Consider the following 7,039-nt stretch of genomic DNA (forward strand, 5'->3'; position numbering starts at 1 on the left):
AGAGAATCAATATCCTTGGTTTACGACGATTCCAAGAGCAACAGGCCCAGCAGATTAAAGAGGCTGTAAACCAAAGCCTTGCAACTGGAAAAGCTTCAAGGCATCTACCAGAATACTGTGCCATCCCAAGCCTCTAAGAAGCCAATTAAGTCTAAATGCGTAACCGTTGTTCCTTAGGGGTCGGAAGAAAGAAGGGCAGGGATAGTGGAGCAAGAAGACTTGGGACTTCCTGTGGAACAGATGGGCTGGTTGTATAGAACAAAGGGAAATAAATAACTGGGCGAGAAGGCTCTGGTGGCAGAAGCACATGATGCACATTGTATATTGTGATGGAGAACCTTTTAACTCAAGTGGTAGTGGACCAGCACTGCACACAGGAAGTCCACCATTCAATCCCCAGCAACCCTTGGTTAAAAAGGCAACAGGGCTGATGGAAAGACCTTTCCAAAAATGTGGCAGGTTAATGCTAAGCTAGATGGACATCTTTGTTCTAAGGTGGCTTCAGAGGAGCAAGATAATGTTGAGGAAGATCCACTCTCTGATCATTTAGAAAAGGATAGGGTCCAGTGCCTTAGGAAACTATTTTCCTACCCCAGAAGCATTACTCCATAATCCCATTAGCAGTAAGGCAGCTTTTCCCAACCTGTTGACCTTTAGATGTATTGGACAACTCCCATAATCCCCAACTGGCATGGCCACCAGGTTGGGGAAGTCTGATTTAATGCATTTATATTCTCAATTGCACCATTCCCCAACCTGATGCCCTCCAGATGTTTTGGATAGCAACTCCTGGCATTCCTAATGCCATTGCTTGTTGTGGCTGATGGGAGTTGAAGTCCAAAACATCTGGAGGGCCTCAGATTGGGGAAGGCTGTTGCATCCGGCCACCCTCCCTACAATTTTATCCTCACAACCCTGTAAGGTAGGCTAGGCTGAGAGAACACAACTGGCCTGCATTACAGCCGAGATGGAATTTGCAGTTGTCTCTCGCCGGTTGCAACATGCTAACCACTTCACCGCAGCAGAAATGTTTAACTGGGTTTCTGCCCTTAGAACATGCAATAGCAGCAACCCATTAGATTGCATTCCAGCATTGAGTTAAGTTCAAAAGCAGAATTTTTTTTCCTGTCCTCTGGAAATAGTCTGCCATCGTGTGGTAGAAAGGAAAGCATGAATGGAAATTTCAACAGCATCTTCTATTATATATTTGCATGTATAGTAGTTTTAACAGCAAGAATTATCTAATCATCTCTGATGTAGCTCCTTTTCCCAATTCCATGTTCATTTGCTTTTTAGAACTTCAAGATGGAACTCGTATCCATTTTTCTTTAAAAAAAAATTACAGCTTCTATAATGGTGGAGACATACCTGGTAACTCCCATTAGGGGTGCTTAATCAGTACACCTACTCATTTCTGTATTGCATGTGGCTGCAATTATGCCTGGAAATTCTCTTGCTGCCATGTTCTTTAATGAACATATGTATTTTAAAAGTATGTGTTCAAAACAGTGGGGTGTTGTTGTTTTAAAAAAGTGAGAACAATGCTTGACTATCATAAGAATTAATATGGAAACCCTCAATTGCAATGGGAGACTTAGCACAATAGATTGAAATGTCCTGCATGTTTTGGGCTATGTCTTTGTAAGCAAAACTTATTTTTTCATGCATTGGCAGCCTGGTTTATTAATCTCCTTCCTATAGGAGGGATTCTTGCTGCTTGTATTTGCCTAACAGAATTTTGGTTGCCTCTACACCAGTGAGGATGCAGTCTTCACTTAACACCCGATTGGCCACAACTTTTCCAAAGTCACTGGCAAGGTAGCAATAACTACCTTGCCAGGTTATTTGAAGGAACGCCTCCTCCCATATGTACCTGCCCGGACCTTAAGATCATCCACAGGGGTCCTTCTCCGTGAGCCCCTGCCAAAGGAAGTGAGGCAGGTGGCGACTAGGAGGAGGGCTTTCTCTGCTGTGGCACCCCGGCTGTGGAACGAGCACTCCAGAGAGGTTCGCTTGGTGCCTACATTGTTTTCCTTTCGTCGCCAGCTGAAGACCTTTTTATTTTCTCAGTATTTTAACACCTAATTTAACTTAAATTTAAACTCTGCTGTTTTAATTTCATATTTTAACCTATATCAATTTTTGCTGTGTGGTTTTATCCTGGTTGTGCTGTTTATATTGTATTTTGTATTTGTGTTTTGAAATTGTTGGTTGTTTTATTATGCTCTTCATGATTTTACTTTTTGTGAACCGCCCAGAGAGCTTTGGCTATTGGGCAGTATAGAAATGAAATGAAATAAATAAATAGCAACACCCCAGCTAAAAATTCAGCAAGTCAAAACCATTTTTTTCACTAATCAAATTCTCCACTTTTATTATTATTTTTTTGCAATGAAAAATAATCCAGGACTACAACATGCTATGTAAGAAAACATAACTACCAGCTCACCTCTGCACATTTCAGTTTGTATATTAAGGTTATTTCCCAACGCACCGGAGCACTTTCAAAAGGCAAATCCACTATGCTTTCCACCCAGGTCCCATCCCCCAAGTACTGACAAGAGGTTTGTCAGCAACGAAGGTCCTGCGGTTTACAGATGGATACCGTGCAATTTTCGTCCTGCTAATCTAATCAAAATTGCATCGTGATCCACCCGACAACAACAAAACACGGCTTCCCACGAGGGCAACCACCCGCCCATTCTCACAAACCAACCGTCTATATTACTGTAGAATTTCTCCCCTCTCCACAGGCCGGGACAAGTGCAATACTGTTCAGAGAACCTACAAGTAATGCAACAAATCCCAACCCAGGGAGAAGTCAGTTGTCTCAAGCTGCCTTTAAATTAAGGTAAAGGGGGGGGGGGGGGAGAGGACCCTCCTTTCCCCAATCATCCATCCACCCACCCTCTGTCCCTTCCCTCCCGCTCTGGAACTCCTGTCCTGCTCACAACTACCACCACAGTCAGTTTTGCATGGATTTGCACAGCAACAGACACCAAGCTGAGATGCAAACCTGCAAAACGGACTGTAGATTAGCACACGTCTTGCCAGCCACTATTTCGAGGGTGCTGACCGTTGCTCGGAATCCAGCAGTACTGTAAGTGCCCACATTACAGTAGATTTGGGTGCACAACTACCTGCACTATGAGCACTTTGCCACTGCTAGGATGAAGCCGCACAGCATCAGAATCCTTGGGCGATAGGGCAATTGGCAGCATTCGGCACACTAATAGGCAACCCTGGATTTATCCCAGAGCAAAACATCCGCAGCTAATCTGTTACCAGAATCCAATGTCACAAGACCCCAGGGTACAAGAAAGGCCAGCATCTTTACGCCCTGTTTCTGGGTATCTTAGAGCCACCTGCTTAGGTAGGACGGGAAGGAGGATGCTAGACTAGAACAAGAGACCATAGCTTGGGTTTGGAGCTCCTCCTTTGTAAGCAGAAGGTCCCAGGTTCAACCCCCAGCGTTTCCAGGTAGGGTTAGAAGATCCCCTGCCTGAAACCCTGGAGAGCTGTTGCTGCCAGTCAGTGTAGACAATACTGGGCTAGATGGACCAATGGCCTAACTCAGTACAAGACAGTTCCCTATGTATCTATGACTTCTGATGGGATCCAGCATGGCTCATAACAGTACACATGTTCAGCTATTCACATCCTAAACAATAAGCCCCCTAAATGGAGCCCTCATTTCATACATCTTGAGATGAGCCAAGAAGTCATTAAATTTCTGAATAGTGGGAGCACTTCGGAGTTATTTTTGCCCTCTTTCCTTATGGTTATAAAGTTGGATCCAATGTTGACTGGTGCAACAGGACTTACCTGCCATCTCCTCCATCTCCCTGTAGCCCCCTGCAAGCGTCCCAAAGTTGCTTTGGAGGGTCTCTCTGGAACAAATTTGGGAGTTGTACGGAGCTGCAAAAGGTGAAGGGAAATCCATTCTGCCAGTGCATGGCCACCATTAAGATCCAACCCAAGGAAGTGTCTTCCGGGATTCCCTCTTTTAAGCACACTACACCAACTTTCCCATTCACCTGTTTCCCATTCAGAGTTCTACTAGCCAAAATGTTTACTATTCTTTGTCTTTATTCTTCCATATATTTTTGTGGCGCTGATGGAAAAGAGCCGAAATCATTTTGATTTAAAATTGGGGAGACTTCGGAGAAACACAAGGATTCCTTGCCTATAGAATTATTGCTTCTGTTTTGACAGCATGTTAACCTACCCTGATCTCTCAGAGGCTGCACCAAGAGCCCAAATGGTTACATGTTCAAGCATCCTAGAATTCATAAACGTACACGGAGAATTCAAATTCAGATTAAGAAGAGATAGTTACTTCAGAATACCCAAGTTAGGATATAAAGGTTTATTATACCAAGTTCTCAATTTACTGAGAAACACTAACTATGCAAAGCCTGTATACATACTTAGAAAAGAGGAAAGGAACCTCTCGTGCAAGCACTTGAGTCATTGCTGACTCCTACAGGGACGTCTGCTTTCGTGACGTTTCCTTGGCAGACTTTGTAGTGGGGTGGTTTGCCATTGCCTTCCCCAGTCGCAGTTACCTTTCCCCCAGCTAGCTGGGTACTCATTTTACCGACCTCGGAAGGATGGAAGGCTGAGTCGACCTGAGCCAGCTGCCTGAGAACCAGCTTCCGCTGGGATTGAACTCAGGCCGTGGGGAGCTTCGGCTGCAGTAACTGCCGCTTTACCACTCTGCACCACACGAGGCTTAACAGTAGCAATAAAAAAAAATTAATCCTTCCATAACCAGAAATTGGGGGAGGGGGAGAAGGAATAGAAGCCACAGATAAAGAAATTTTATTTATTTCATTTCTAATTCCCCCAATTATTAATGTTCTCAAGAAACCATGGTGATGAAACGTTTAGCAACATATGGTTTGTCAACAATTCATTATGTATATTGTATTAGGGTCAGCGTTCTACAATAAAATTGAGAACCTGGTATAGATACACCTGCTACCTTATTATCTTCCTTTTCAACAACTTTGGTTATTGCGGAAAGGTGACCCTTCATTTTAATAATATAAGAGCCGTGCTGGATCAGACCAAGGGTCCATCTGGTCCAGCACTCTGTTCACACAGCAGCCAACCAGTTGTCATCCAGGGACCTAACCAGCAGGACCAGAGTGCAACAGCAACCTCCACACCCACGTTTCCCAGCAACTATTTATTTTATTTTATTTATTTATTTATTACATTTTTATACCGCCCAATAGCCGAAGCTCTCTGGACGGTTCACAACTAGTGTATACAGGCTTACTGCCTCTGATACTGGAGGTAGCAAAGAGCCATCAGGACTAGTAGCCATGGATACCCTTCTCCAGTTCTCTACACAGGCTACATTTCTTCCAGTTCTACACCACGTCCCATCTCTGGTACTAAACTTCAGCATGTTGATCCTCTTTCAGTCCATGGGCCATATCCCATTTCGGAAAAGGTTTTAGGGGTCACATTCCAACGGTAGTTTGGCCAAAGGCAAGGGGAGAGCGCTAAAAACAAAAAAAATGTCCATCTTTTAGCTTAAAGCTCTTGCTACCAGTAACTAAGCCATTGGCCTCATTCAGAAGACACCTTAAACCACAGCTTTAACCATGGTGGTTAAGCCAGAAAGCCAGACCATGTTCAGAAGACACTTAAACCACGGCTTTAACCATGGTGAATAAGGCTTTCTGGCTTAACCACCTTGGTTAAAACCATGGTTTAAGGTGTCTTCTGAACACAGCCTGGCTTTCTGGCTTAACCACCATGGTTAAAACCATGATTTAAGGTGTCTTCTGAACACAGCCCAGCTTTCTGGCTTAACCCCATGGTTAAAGCTGTGGTTTAAGCTGTCTTCTGAACACAGCCCGGCTTTCTGGCTTAACCACCATGGTTAAAGCTGTGGTTTAAGGTGTCTTCTGAACACAGCCCGGCTTTCTGGCTTAACCACTATGGTTAAAGCTACGGTTTAAGGTGTCTTCTGAATGGGGCCTTAGTTACTAAGGCATTTCAACCTTTCAGGATGGGGAAAAAATGCAGACCAAGACGGGAAAACACCAAATTATCAGCGATCAGGGGAAAGATGTGTACTTCAAAGAGGGGGTGCAGCACTGCAACGTTGAGCCAAGACTCACCATCAGCTACGTGTGCCAGAAGGAGCATTCAGGGCAGTAGATTCTAAGCTACTTCACTAACTGCACTAGATGCACCTTAGCACAAGGAGCCTCGTGACCTCCCAGGTGGGACCGGGAACAAGAGACGGAGCCGTGTCCTGCTGCAGCTTCACCTGAAAGCCTGGCGTTTGCCATCGTGACCCTGAAGTGCCGACACTGCAGTAGATGCCAACATACTACCTGCACTATAAGCACTTTTGCACCACTGATGGCTTCCCCGGAAACAGTGGAGGCCTCAACCGTTCCCTTCTTCCTGTGGCCAACATTTAACAACTTGGGGCAACTTGTTCCAAAGGCCACCGCTGCTGGGCTCCACGAAGTAGCTGGCGGAACAAAAAGGGGGGTGGGGAGAGAGGAGACAAAGAAAGAGAACGTGTTAGTACGAATTTGCACCACAGTTGAATTCACAAGATTGGCAGTTTATTTATAAGTCCCACCCACCCACCCCCTAGTGTACCTTCCTGATAGGATAAGGAATAAATCAACTGAGTTGGGAAGATATCACAGAGCTGGTCACACATTCACACCCTCAACTGATTTTGCAGGAGCACTGCCTCCCACCAAATCTTGAGTGTCCACAGTAACCATCTCTTGGCCTCTGTGCTAACAACTGTTATGGGCAGGCCAAGGTAGTTCAAGCCCTCCAGATGTGCTGGACCGCAAGTCCCATCACTCCCAGTCAGGTTGAGCCAGATCTGGTCCGCAGAGGTTCCAGTCGCTTATTCTTCGAAATAAATTAATTCAAACACGGCCTAGCAAATCTGAAGTTACAGACTGGAATATATAGATGGCTTTCTTTAAGGCTGTCAAAACTGTTGAGGTCATTTAAGAAGGCAGGCCTCTACTAAAGAGATCAGCAG

Source organism: Elgaria multicarinata, chromosome 15 (genome assembly GCF_023053635.1).
Source record: "Elgaria multicarinata webbii isolate HBS135686 ecotype San Diego chromosome 15, rElgMul1.1.pri, whole genome shotgun sequence".
In the NCBI taxonomy this organism is placed as follows: Eukaryota; Metazoa; Chordata; class Lepidosauria; order Squamata; family Anguidae; genus Elgaria; species Elgaria multicarinata.